The 14,996-nt window shown below is 35.1% G+C and overlaps 1 protein-coding gene across 1 annotated transcript in view; it reads right to left on the bottom strand.

Annotated features, from left to right (window-relative positions):
• LOC138696640 (5-hydroxytryptamine receptor-like) overlaps positions 1–14,996 on the bottom strand; it is a 1,489,006-nt gene that overhangs the window by 1,058,624 nt on the left and 415,386 nt on the right. The window lies entirely within an intron of this gene.

Below are 14,996 nucleotides of genomic sequence, written 5' to 3'. Positions count from 1 at the left end.
CTGAAACCCACTTGCAGACTGGACCTGTGAACTATAGTCACTGGGTGGACCACTGAAACCCAGTCGCTGACTGCACCACTGAAACCCAGTCGCTGACTGTATCACTGAACTCCAGCCGCTGATTGCACCACTGATTCCCAGACGCTGACAGGATTACTGAACCCCAGTCGCTCACTGGACCACTGAAATCCAGTTGCAGACTGGATCATTGAACCCTAGTCGCTAGGTGGACCACTGAACCCCAGTCGCTGCTTCGACCACTGAATCCAAGTCGCTGAATGGACCGATGAAACCAAGTCGCTGATCGAACCACTGAAACCCAGTCGCTCACTTTATCAGTGAACCCAAATTTCTTACTGGACCACTGAACCCCAGTTGCCGACTGAACCACTGGAACCTAGTCGCTGACTGGATGATTGAACCCCAGTCGCTGACTGGATTACTGAAACTCAGTCGTTGACTGGGCCACTGAAATCGAGTCGCGGACTGGACCTGTAAACCCCAGTCGCTGACTGGACCTCTGAATCATAGTCGCTGGGTGGACCACTGAAACCTAGTCGCTCATAGGATCATTGAAACCTAGTTGCAGACTCAATCACTGAACCATAGTCGCTAGGTGGACCATTGAACCCCAGTCGCTGACTGGATCACTGAAACTCAGTCGCTGACTGGATCACTGAAACCCAGTCGATTACTGGATCACTGAACCCAAGTCACTGACTGGATCACTGAACCCGTCGCTGATTGGATTACTGAACCCCAGCCGCTGACTGGATGACTGAACCGCAGTCGTTGACTGGATCACTGAAATCCAGTCGCTGACTGGACCACTGAAACCCAGTCGCTGACTGGACCACTGAAACCTAGTCATTGACTGGACCTTCGTAAGTGGAGTATTTACTTATCCAACAGATTCTCAGGTAATTTATTAGAATTTAATAGATATGTCTTTTTGACTACCTGACTGAATAACTGGTTTCCTAATACTCTATACAATCATTCAATCTACATTAATCACCGACTCACCCTTTCACTCCTAATTGACGGTCTGTGTACCTGATAGAGTAAATAGATTCCCAGTTGACTCAATCATAGAAATGTCACTGATTGAAAGGCCGAATTTATTGACTCAATATTTACTCACCGATTGATATGCTGACCACCTGACTGACAGAATTACTGAAATTATAGAGAAACCGTTCAACCTTGCTGAGTGACTAATAACTCACTCATTTATAAACTGAATACCTAATTGACATGGCCTATTTTAATAAATGACTAGTTCAAACATTAATGAGCTTTTATCACAGATGCAGAAAAGTCTACATTTTCCAACTAGGTACATCGTTTAACTTACGTTGTTCCGAGTTGTTGATTGATTCTTTATCTACGATATGGTGCGAAAATAACTTCTCATGACCCAATGCCTATCCATCCCACATTGCATTTTACGCTCAAGTCATTGACAGACAGTAGATTTTCCTTCTTTTTGAGTCGCGGTATAGCACTGAGTTGAGAGATATCAGTGTCTAGAAATCAGATCTTTCACATGGTACCAGAGGATGGATGTTTACTCAAATACTCTTGAGAGCCTGGCAACTAAGCTTGAAAATATGCAAACAGAGTTCTCTGAAAGGCCAGACGTTCAAAGACATCTTAAAAGGTCCGTGGCGTCGCAATAGTCAACCGTCGTGTGTACTTTCGTTGTTAAATTCATTTCTAGCACAGCCTCAGTCACGTCCCAGAATTTGCAGGACTTTTAGAAAGAAATTATTTATATCCTTCAAAAGAAATACTGAGAATTAATATCGTTAGAACTTTAATTACGTAATATTATTGTATTTTATACACAATTAGTTAGGCTACACATTTTTGATAATTTTTTAAGTTTATGGGTACAATACACAAGCTGTAATTTGTGAGATTCTTTATTGTACTTCAATAATTTTTCCTCGTCTAAAATAAAGCTGCCTCGTTATAAAAATTCTAGGGAATATCAATTCCTTCACAACCTATTTTCCTAAACTATGAGATAGTAAACTTTTATTGCATTATGCGAATTTATGTTGAAGGAATACTAATCTTTTAATATTTGATGGAAAACATAAAGAGCCAAAATACATGGTCAAGTCATAATGCTACCGTGTCAATAGTTTAAATCTCAAGTAAAATTTACGAATATGATCACATATAACAATGACTTTGCCGAAAGTAATATCGTAATATGGTAGGCCTATTTAAAAATAGCGATGAAATTTTTAATTCGAATAAACCCATGAATTTCATTAAAATAACGTTGTCTCCATCATTAGCACATAAATCAACCCATATTCACCATTATAGTGTCCCGTAAAGAACGCAAGATTTAATTTCGTAATAAAAATAATTAATTATTGAAAAATTACAGATATTTTTATTTTTGTACCAAGATAACTTAATGCGGTTAATAATGTACACTAGGGTAAAGTTGCCTAATTTCGTGATACGCTTTTTTCACTGAATGTTACGGGATTGGGTATCTTGCTAGGAAGTTCACCGTTGTCTCAAGAGTAGGCGAAAGATGCAATTTTTCGAGAAAGATGTCTGGCGCTATGGTCGAACAGCAAAACTTTGACTGACATTCAATTTAAGAAATACGTCAGGGAATTAGGGGTATCACGGAAATAGGCAACTTTAACCTATATCAGACAAATGTCCTCCGTCACTCTATATCATCTGTAGAAAGGAAATCCGTCATAATTTCATGTTGTATTTTCACTTAAACAACGCTCCATGACAACCAGTTGCAACAAAAAGAGGTAGCAATAATATTTCCCTATTAAGCACATAAAATGCACTATCACTAAAATAGACATGTCTATAATATTTAATGATATAATTATGAAATCAAATTTCGAGTTTTTTTGGGAACAACCATTATATATAATAATCGTTAGACCGGTCCAGTTTTATAGAAACGAAGTATGGTCTCTACGGAATAGAGAAGAAAGCAGATTTACGAGTTGTGAGATGAGATTCATGCGTCATAGTTTCTGTTACATCAAATGAGACCGGAAGAAAAATGTAACAATAAAGCATCGTCCAAATAGAAAACTCTCACACTCGTCGCATGAAAGCATGGAATGGAAATCCCTTTCATAGGTCGTAACAGTTCTTCTAAGGCTAACACATGACAGGATGATGTAATGATAATGAGATGGCGATCATGATGATGATGAATGACGAAAAATAGCGATGTAAGGGTATTGCCTGATAGTGCGAAAAACGTGACGGAGACGTGAAATAAATGCCTTGAATTAGGTGAAAGGTCTTTATTCCTGGAATTTGATTTAGGTTAGGTGGAGATGGTCTTAAGGATGAATGAATGAATGAATGAATGAATGAATGAATGAATGAATGAATGAATGAATGAATGAATGAATGAATGGGGAATTGAGAGGAGATACATTAAAAATGTATACGCTAAGACGCGTTCTTGCAATGGAAGTAGGACTGAGTGGAAGTGTTTATGTGAACTCCAAGCCCGTCGGCCACTTGTCTCATTCCAATTTTCGCCCTTAAAGTTGAAGAAAGATTAGATAATTTTGAAAGACGAAAGCCGTCATAAGGAGAGCCTTCCTTTCTGACACCACCAAGAAACAGAACATTTTCCATAATGCCAATCCTCAATTACATTACCTCTTTGTCTCTCTCCTCACTTGATCTATAACTGTTGATCCAGACCTATAGGTACGAGACTCACTAACATACATCTTCGTCATCGCCATAGCGTTTCCACTCAGTTGAAAACATCAGATCTTTTCACTAAACTTTCAGCGTCGGCTTGATTAATGAGCTGAAGAGTTTATGAATCACTTTCCCCGAAGAAAACACAGAATTCAATAGCGCAATGTTGGCGTTTCATTAAAGGAATAACAAATTGCTTTTCCGTACTAGGATGGTTACATAAATGCTTCAGTTTCTTTATGGCTCTTATTGTTGAATCAACTTAGCTGGTGACAGCCTTCGTAGTTCATATAAATTATAACTAATCAGACTTAATTATCAACAAAAATTAACTATGGTGTAGAGCATACTGTCTCCTGAAATTATCACTAGTATTTGAATCTATACCTAATTATATTTAAATATTTTATTATAACATTTTTAATATAATTTAACATTTTCTGTTTGCGAAGGTGCTCCAGGTTTATCAGTTTTGGTGTCTATAATTCATAGATATGGAAATGATTACCGATAATATAGCAGTTAAGCCACAGGCGTAGCTCAGTTGGCTAAGACTCTTGCCGATCCGAGTTCCGTTCAGTTGCGGGTTTGAAATTTGATTCCCGCTTGGGCTGATTACCTGGTTGTTTTTTTCCGAGATTTTCCCCAACAGCATTGCGAATGTCAGGTAATCTATGGTGAATCCTCTGCCTTAGCTCATTGGTCATTGTTAACTTCATTTATTGCGTAATTTAGTGCTGGTGTAATTACAGAGTCGTAAGCAAATAGGATATGTCTACACTGTTTAATAGATTGTGATATGTCATTTATGTAGGCCGTAAAAAGTAGAGGTCCAAGAACTGAACTCTGTAGTACACCTGCACCCACGGTACGCCAGGAAGTAAAACGATCGCAGACCCACACACATTGTTGGTGTACTTGAAGGGAGGAAGTAAATCACGAAACTGAATTTTCTGATAGATTAAGGACTCGGAGCTTGCATAGTAACAAATCTATGTGAACTGAACCAAAGGCTTTGCTGAAGTCAAGAAGTGTATGTGGTGAGTCAAAGTATCATGTTTACATGGTTCCGCATACTACTAGAATTTTCGCCCTGTTATTGTCAGATGTTCGACGTTGACCCTAGGGCAGTAGATAGCATCTTGTTGTGTGCATGTCGACGTGTATGATGAGGATTTTGTGTAAATTGAAGGTATAAATATACAAACAGAAACATGTTTGTACTATTCCTGAGATTTTGGTCAATAAAAAGTACCGCACAGAATTTGTGTTAATTTACTCCATTAGAAAATGTGGTCCTATTTTAAAAGTAGATTAAAAATTAGAATTTATTATTTTACCTATGCAGAAAACACATATTTGTGTCTAACACTGAGAAACCATAAGGACAAATCAAGTATAAATTGAAACAGCATCCACATTTCTTGTCCTTCCTGTCAAATTACTGAAAATGGACTTAACACGTCTTGGGAGAAAGCTCTTCAACTGTTGTATCCGTCTGAAATCTGATTTGTGAACTATGTTACTAGTCACCGATGTATGCTATGGATGGGGGGAAAGAAACTTGCCACGCTACCCCATTACCTCCTGGCTTAGTGCCTCATGATGTCTTATTCGTGCCATATATGAGGTTTAAACCAGTCTTCGGACAGTCAACTAAACAAAAAATGAACAATAGCAGTAGGGATATCATTCCTACGTGCTTGAAGCTTTTAGTCCCAGAAAAAAAAATTCCCGTAAAAACATTTCTGTTAGAGGCTGAGTTAACTCCCAGAGCAGTGACGCTAAAGAAAATCGAACCCGAACCTTCCGGGTTGCAGCGCAGCACCTTAATGGCGACCCAACAGCACTCGTTAACATTCATATACCTTAATGAATAAATTTATAAAGCGACATGAGAAGTTTTCATTTGATCATGTCTCGTTGTAATTTAGTTTTTGATACTCATACTGTTAACGCGTCCATTCCTCAATATTTCTAACGACCTACGAGCAGTAGGTTTTCACGACAGTTATTTGCAAAATGAAAAGAGGACCTAACTTTATTCCTATCATTGTCTTTTCCCTCTCTGTGGTTGTATTATTATTACAATTGTTTCCACTTGCAATAAAGAGTTGGAGAGGAGTGGCAAGGAATCTACATTACAACTGAATGAGCCCCCCCATTCTTGCACAACACTTCCATTAACATCCCTATTGAATAAGTTTAACACTTTCTGAACGGCCATTATCTTTACTGGAATTCCTCTCTCTCACATCCTTTCAAGCGGCCTCGTTTCTTACGTTCTGAAAACGAAATAACCCGAAGAAGAAGGGGTTGGGTTCAAGCAGAAGATACTGCTTCACCTCGAGCCATTATTCACGAAAATACAAGACCTCGCAGCATATGTCTGCAGACAAAGCAGAGGGGGGACTTTTAATTATACACAGTACAGAATTGTGACGACATCGCGCCGCCACGAGGGAAGCAAGTGAGGTTAATGTAGAATGAAAATGTAATTCCTTAGTTTCAAAACCAGGCGCCCGGACGGCAGACAATCCTGTAATATTCTCCACATGCCGTCTTGAACAAATTCACGTTACATTTCATTGTAATCCTCAACGACTTTTGGTAAGTGCTTTAAGTGTCATTTAAATCCTACGGGTTACGAAATTACTATATCCTATATGACTTTCTAACCAAGGTATTAGTGTTCTGTTTAAATATCATCCGTATAATCAATTAGGCACTAATTAGGCTACATAAAATATATGCGTAAGTAAATTCACTGAATAAAAAAACATTCATTCCATGCATTCTTTCATTCATTCATTCATTCATTCATTCATTCATTCATTCATTCATTCATTCATTCATTCATTCATTCCAGCCTGTATAACCCATAAGTAGAGAAAATATGACGTCAGCCTCACTCCACTTCTATTGGGGATGATCGACTTCCGCGTATTGTTCTTTACATTCTCTGCCCGTGCAAGGTCCATTAGTGGCGGTACTGTAATTTTCAAGAAGGATTGTAATAAATTCATTGTATTTATAATGCGTTATCTCGTTTCAAGGTTTACAATTATGCCAGATTTCCTGTCGGTAGTATCTTTGAGATTTCTTTGCACCTAACCTGCTTTAGATTTTCGTAATCTTTCCTCCTATCATCACCTACGGAAACATACATTTATAGCATTTAAGTGATGATCTTGAAAGTCACTATTAATTTCAATTTAAAAAATGAAATAACGGGTGACGCCCTTAACTTGAGAGTGAATAAATAAATAGATAAATAAATAAAATAAATAAATAAATAAATAAATAATCAATATACAGTTCGTAATAATGAACTTACCCGAAAATTTGTGCATTCCATAATTCTTAACATGGGCTTTGTTGAAATGTGGTTTAATATTGAAATGACGAGTAGAAATAAATTGGATGGAAGCAATTCTTTCGTTTTCTTTAACAACAAAATTATCATATTCCCATTTCCTTTGGAAGTAGAATTTCTTCACGGGTTTAGAGTTTGCCATGTTCCAGTTCTCTTTAAACTGCAGTACGCGTATTGTGTATCTATTTATTTATTTATTTACTTAATTAATGATTTATTTATTTATTTATTTATTTATTTATTTATTTATTTATTTATTTATTTATTTAATTCTTGATTTGTTTATTCATTCATTCATTCATTCATTCATTCATTCATTCATTCATTCATTCATTCATTCATTCATTCATTCATTCATTCAGAGTGTGTTACAATGTTGAATGACAGCATTGACATCCGGTCATATAGCTATCACTCACTTATCAACGTACAATTTATTTAGTAAAACCAGTTAAGGCCAGTAACGTACATTTTGTAAAAAAAGGAATTAAAACTTTATTAATGCACGAAAAATCATAATGTATTCTTCAAATAAAGTAATTGGTTTGTTACCTGCATGCAACATTTCTCACTTATTTCATTTTAGTAGGATACAGAGTACGGAAAGACAAGTCGGGATTGTACTTAACTTATTTTACACAAAAAATGGACTTAATCGGCTTTACTAGTAATAGGACGATATATATACAGTATATAGGTAGACCTTTTTATATTATATGCACACATACATTTAAAAAATTATTTTACATGTCTTTTGACTTATTTATTTCCCTAATTCATTTTTCTCTTACTTTCTAAAGACATGTTCCTAAGGATTTCATTATCTGTTTATTTGTAATTCTTGATAGCGTATAGTATACCTGCCGCCGCGAGAATGAATGTTGATGCAGCCAAGCGTAATTAGAACGCTATGACTGCACTGGTAGAAAAGATGGGTTGGGTAAGAAGGGGTAGTAAGGCAGTCGCTCTGAGGAGCTACAATTCTGCAGGTCTGATTTATCCCATTAATTCATTCAATCCATTCCATTCATTTATCCATTCCATTCACTCATTCACTCCATTCATTCATCAATGCATTTATTCCATAAAAGTAGTTAATTAATGAACTCAAAATTTCAGTTTATCAATAAATTCGCCAAATATTAGAATACAAAAGATCAAACACCTCATTCTCACATTAAAATACCACTCTTAATAATGTGTTCTAAAACCAATACATTATGAAGAATAAAGGATAAATATTTCCGCACTTCCTACACTTAACCTTATTAAAATATTTTTAAAACATTACAATATTATTTATAATAATAATGCTATGTGTTACTCCATAATTTTCATTTATAAGTGTTGTACATAACTCCATATTTTTCTATGTCTTTCATTTTGTATTTGTATTTAGATCTTTATTTAGCTTTTTATTTAATTTTTATTTCTATTTTTCCATTTGTGTTTATTACAGTGCTTAACTATTTGTTTCAAGTTCTCTTTGTTTTGTGTTTATCTTTTAACTTAGGGTAAAGGTTGGTAATATTGTGATATGAGTAATATTGTGATAGTTCTTTTTGAGAATGTATTACAATTTTACTGAGCGAGAGGAAGGTCGTTTTATGCGTCAACGTATTAAGGGAATGTTCGTGGACAAGTTTATACTCAAAACCGGTCCTTCTCTCGCTCAGTAAAATTGTAATAAATTGTGAAAAAGAACTAAGCTTATAATAATATTATTTGTATCACAATATTACCAATCTTTACCATATATTGCATAAGTACCTAAAATGTTATTGCAATTCGGGTTTTGTACTGTTATAGGTAGATAAATATAAAAATATAAAAATTAAAATAAATTCGTATTTTCAGTTATTGGAATAAATCAGGCATTAATTCGAACTGAGTCAGTAATTTCAGTCATTTAATAGCATCAGTAAGTCAGTAACTACCTACGTAAGCCCAAACAATTTCAGTTTTACAGTACAATAAGGTGAGTCAGACATGATTTCAATAATTCAGTAAGTTCAGTCAATCAGTACATAAGACCAGACAATTGAAGTTGTGCAGTAAAATTAGTCACACGATCTAAGTCATTCAATAAGTTCAGTCAATCAGTAATTAATGCCAGTCGATAAAATCATTCTTTCAGTAACATCACTGGCTCACCAATAATACCAAGCCTTTATACTGACTTTCACGTCTGTATACTTCCTTGAAATTTTCTAAATCGATTTTTGTAATTTAGCAATTCATTCCCCGAAATATTTTTCAATGATAAAGTAAAAATTTCAGTGAACATACACCTACTCCTAAATGGCAAATTGGAAACTATTAAAAATTACACCTATCAATTATTTTTCATGTTTGAGCTCTCATAACCTAACCGAATAGATTCCGTACGTTATAAACTGCATTTCATGATACTACATATTCATTCATTCATTCATTCAGTCACAATTACTCAGTCACTTAGTCACACATTTATTTATTTATTTATTTATTTATTATGTACTGGCTTTTAAGGAACCCGGAGGTTCATTGCCGCCCCCACATAAGCCCGCCATTGGTCCCTATCCTGAGCAAGATTAATCCAGTCTCTATCATCATATCCCACCTCCCTCAAATCCATTTTAATATTATCTTCCCATCTACATCTCGGCCTCCCTAAAGGTCTTTTTCCCTCCGGCCTCGCAACTAACACTCTACATGCATTTCTGGATTCGCCCATACGTGCTACATGCCCTGGCCATCTCAAACGTCTCGATTTATTGTTGCTAATTATGTCAGATGAAGAATACAATGCGTGCAGTTCTGTGTTTGTTAACTTTCTCTATTCTCCTGTAACTTCATCCCTCTTAGCCCCAAATATTTTCCTAAGCACCTTATTCTCAAACACCCTTAACCTATCTTCCTCTCTCAAAGTGAGAGTCCAAGTTTCACAACCATATAGAACAACCGGTAATATAAATTTATTTATTTATTTATTTATTTGTTTGTTTGTTTGTTTGTTTGTTTATTTATTTATACTGACAGAGTTAAGGCCATAGGGTGTCTTTACTGTATGCTACGTAACTTAAATATGTCAAAAGTTCACCGGTTCCTATATTACAAACTGAGATCTTGTAACAATTACGTACCTTTGATGATAAAATACGACGTCTTCATGTTGAATTCATTTCTTCACTATCTCAAGATATAAAATGAATATTTCATACCGCCAAGACGTTTTAAGTGTCTCAACATTTCATACCGAAGGACTGTTATTATAAAATACACGCAACATAAGTAACAACCAGAGGGATGCAACATGCAGCCAATAATAAAGACGGTTATAAATAAGAGTCGCAGCCTCTAGTGGCGAAATATGAAACTAAATGGGGCACAGAAATTCTACAGATGAAGTAAATTTCAGTTTCCATAATATTTTATGTTCTAATTCTGTTTCCCCGCCAATATCGTTATTAATTTTCAGAAGGTTTTACAGCCCTCATTCCCTCAGTAGAAAATTAAAGTAGAAATTCATAAATGTAACAATTCAAGTCACTGCTTTTATAACTGTTGTGAGACACTGTACTGCATTCTGAGGAGCGGCGTGACTAGAAATTCTGAAAAGAAGAGAACGAAACACTATTTCTAACAATAATAAATTATCTTCCAAGTAATAAAGCTAGATGAAACGTTTTGTATTCTTTGCCAAGACTTTATGACTATTTCCACAGAAGGAAGCTTTTAATTCTATAAATGTAAGTTAGGATAGAGAATAATGGACCATTTAATAGCGACGTTCACAGGTTTCAGGAAAGTATAATAACAATTTATTAAATATTTGAAAAGTTACCAAATTAAATTGAAGTAACCTGATCAAACTGAATACTTTAGAAGAAAATATATGAAAAGGGACTTTTTTTTATTATATCAATAAGATATAGGTCCGGTTTCTTCAACCTTTGTTATAATGCACTTAACATAGCGTTAATTAACTGTAAGTTGAAAGTATTGTTAAAAATATTGCGTTTCTTCAATTTTACATTATCATATTTTAACATTCTGTTTGTTAAATCTTTGTTAGGACCAGATATTCTAGATTTTAACCATAACCTATAAGCAAGTATAGGCTCAATTCTGTTTTCTGAACTCTGAAAATTGCGATTCTCGCTTGTTTCCGTTGTCTAATTCAGAGAGGATAGAAGTCTTTCTATTCGTGGAGTGGAGCGGCGTATTAGTATTGCTGTTGTGAAATGTAAAACACTGGAACAAAAAGAAATCGTGGGACTACGTAATTTTTCTTCGGGAGAAGCCAACTCCTAGAAATAATTTCGCAATATAAACCAATTATTGAGAATAAACAAACAAACGAATTTACTTTGAAACCAAAAAGTGAGGCTTGGCAGAAAATAGCCTATGCCTATGCATTAACTTCTGTTCTATCAAATCACAGAAATCATCCGCTCTGTTTATATATTTATGGGTATTATTTTATAAATAATCAAGTTATAAAAGTTCAGCGTCTAACGCACCAGCCATATTGAATACTTTTATGCTAACAGAGAGTTAAATGATTAAAATGCATGAAATTGGGCAGTTAAATTAACATGGGTTTTAACATCCTGTTAGTACTAGCAGAAGTTGAAGAAATGCTTCAACTGTTAAGTTTACAGTTAAAATGGAATAACACACTGTTATAATTTAACACAGATTGAAGAAACACGGCCATAAAGTTATAAGCCAAATGACGTTTGGTTCAACTACACAAAACGAGAGTTTGGACATATGAATTAAACTATTAAAGAAAATGAAAAGAAAACCAATCCTTACATTTCACAGAGACCTTTGACGAGTTTATTTCCTTGCTGTTCTCTAGCCAACACTTACTCCACAGAAAAGTGATGAACTCGAAATGTACATTTTTAACGTGCAACATACTTCTGCTCACCACTCGAAAAAACTTGTAACAAAAATTACAACATTGCAACTTTTAAGAGATTCCTCGATGCCACTGCAATGCATTTGTTCATTCATGGTCCAGGTTATGCATTTGCTACAACATTGAACAAATGGAATGCGCAACCTATACTTATTAGTTTGGTGAATCAATCCTCACTTATTTTTGTATTTAAAGATGTTATGCCATCCCTCTAATAAAGGCAATTACAAAAATAACGATGACGTATAAATAAATAAATAAATAAATAGATAAATAAATAAATACATAAATAAATAAATAAATAAATAAATAAATAAGTGAATAAGTAAATAAGTAAGTAAATAAATAAATAAATAAATAAATGAATAAACAAAGTAATGTACTTGAATGCTCCTACATTTCAGTAATTAATATCTTTATTCAAGAGAACGGTCGTAAAAATAGTTGCTGCAGATCTGTAATTCCGGTATCAGATGGACTTGGAAAAGATTCTCGTCAAAATTCGTAACGTGTAAAAGCTTAAATTAATATTAAAATATGCATCTGAATTTAATCTAAAATAATTACTAATACACATACTAGGGTGATTAATAAATGCAATAAGAGTAAAGATATAAATAATTAATTTAACACATTTTCATTACTCTAAAGTACTTAACTGTGGTATTAATTTACAAATGGATATAATTCTCTGCAATTATAATTTCAAACAACTCCTGGTGTCATATTTATGCGAGAAACGTTTCGGCTATCAATAAATAGTAACTGCATTGTTGTCTCGACATTTAACTAGGCCTCATAAAGTCAGGACACAATTTAATACCCCCCGGAAAAAGGGTGTAAGTACATAGGGAAATAATGTACCATATAGCCTTATTCCGGGGAAACTCAATTATTAAAGACCTCTCCGGGAAAAGGATGTAACACCATTTGTTGAAATATGTGATTCAGATAGAGAAATAATTTTTTACCATACATTTATAACAATAAATTATTATTGCAGTCAATAACTGAATAATCTTCTATCCTTGATGAGTAAAATGGTTCTGCTAGTAAATGTAGGCCTAATGAGATATACATCTTTTTTTGTCTGATGACTGGGGCGACCTCTATTGGATACGTTTACGTAAGGGATGCAAAACTGTGCTACAATTGTGGCAGACGTCACAAGTCAGAACACGTAACTCATCCCTTCCCTTCAACTCTCGCGTCATTGAACTTGGTGGCACAGTCTAGCATACACAGTCGCGAAGCTCAATACCTAGGAAATATGCATCCATAGATAGTTTCTAACCACTAGGATCGCTACTATCGCCTCATTACAGACAATGCGAAATAGTACAGGCACAGTCTATTGTTCCTAGTACCCTCAAAACTCAAGCTTCGTGACTGTATATACTAGACTGTAATGGTAGGGGGAGAAGAGATATGTATTCAGTGTGCTTGCCAAACGTCACAGATACGTCATTGAAGGCCGAAGGATTGTGGACGGGGGAACAAAGTCTTTCCCCATGCTTCCACCCCTCTCTTCCCCAATTCTGCATCCCTGGTTTAGATACTAGGTGATACATAATTTTGCTGGTAAAGACAGCAAAGTTGTGCGACAATCTCACGTTCGTATTCGTGTTATTGTTATTAGATGAACAAACTGAAAATAAGTGCAACACGCAAGTAATTAAGAATAATAAAAAAAATTTTATCTTGATTTTGACGTAGATATAAGGAGCCAAACACATCTCAAAGACGCAGCAGAAACGGCCGACAACCTGAAGAAGAAATGGGCAGGACACGTGATGCGACTCAACTTGAACGGATGGACAAGCATCCTTACGACATTGGACCCAAGGATTGGCAGTCGCAACGCTGGAAGACAGAAGACAAGGTGGGCGGACGGACTTAGATCAAGATTCTGTTATCTATGGTCAAGAACAGGGAAAACTAATGGAAATTAATCACAAAGTGACTTGCAACCCAAACAGTGACTAGTGAACAGTAGACCCTTCAGTGTTAATCCAGACAGCATCCCAAATATTAGGTTTAATATTATATACAATTAATAAATTCAAAGGAAATCAATGCAAAAATAATAATAAATATTCACGCGAATATTGCATTACAAAAGTGACCATCATTCCCGGAGTGGCTAACCGGGAACTGCTTGACAAGCACCCTGCATAGTCAGGAGGCCCTTGCCCTTCACGGGATTTCGTGGCTTATTCTTAATTCTTAATCTTGATGTTTGATCCACATAAAAATAGTTTATTTAATCATATTTCCAATATTTTGAAGAATTTAAATGATATTTTCCGTACCTTGCTGTCGTCTGTTATCGTAAAAATTAAAAGGGCATTTCACTTGAGGCTCTTTATTTTAAGATAAAATAATAAGACACTTAGAAGACAGTTCGTCAGCTTTCCATTGGATGTATAAATATTTCCATGCCTCTTAACTGTTTTGTACATCAAACTTTCCTCATTGTTTGAGTAAGTGCGAAGTTTGATTAATTCTCAATATCTAATTTTCTTCATTTCTCTTAGCTCTTCTCCTTTGGTTTAATCACCAACTTGGCTAATATACGCTGGAGTCTAAACTTCTTGTTAATAAATCGAACTTCATTTAACTCCCCTTCCACAAAATTGTCTTCGTTATTTGCCTCAAGGCTGTGAAGGGTAACAACACTGATAACCGATACATTTGAACAAGTCAAGACTGAAAATGTGTTGGCATGCAATAATGCTAGAAGATGGGCTGAATTTAATAGTGGAAATCTTAATGTTGGTGTTTCTACTATGTCAATTCGAATAGATACTGTATTACAGACAAGCGTCATTAACGGACTCTTAATATTACGACGTAATATTGCCTAATAAAATTAACTCAGTAAAACATAGTTACTTCATAAATTAAATAAACAGTTACGACCAGTTCATTACTTGATACTATCCCGGATCACATATATAACAGATTGCTCATCCCTATGTT

This window comes from Periplaneta americana, chromosome 1 (assembly GCF_040183065.1).
Source record: "Periplaneta americana isolate PAMFEO1 chromosome 1, P.americana_PAMFEO1_priV1, whole genome shotgun sequence".
NCBI lineage: Eukaryota > Metazoa > Arthropoda > Insecta > Blattodea > Blattidae > Periplaneta > Periplaneta americana.
Note: the sequence above shows the minus strand (reverse complement) of the source record. Positions and strands in the feature narration are given on the sequence as shown.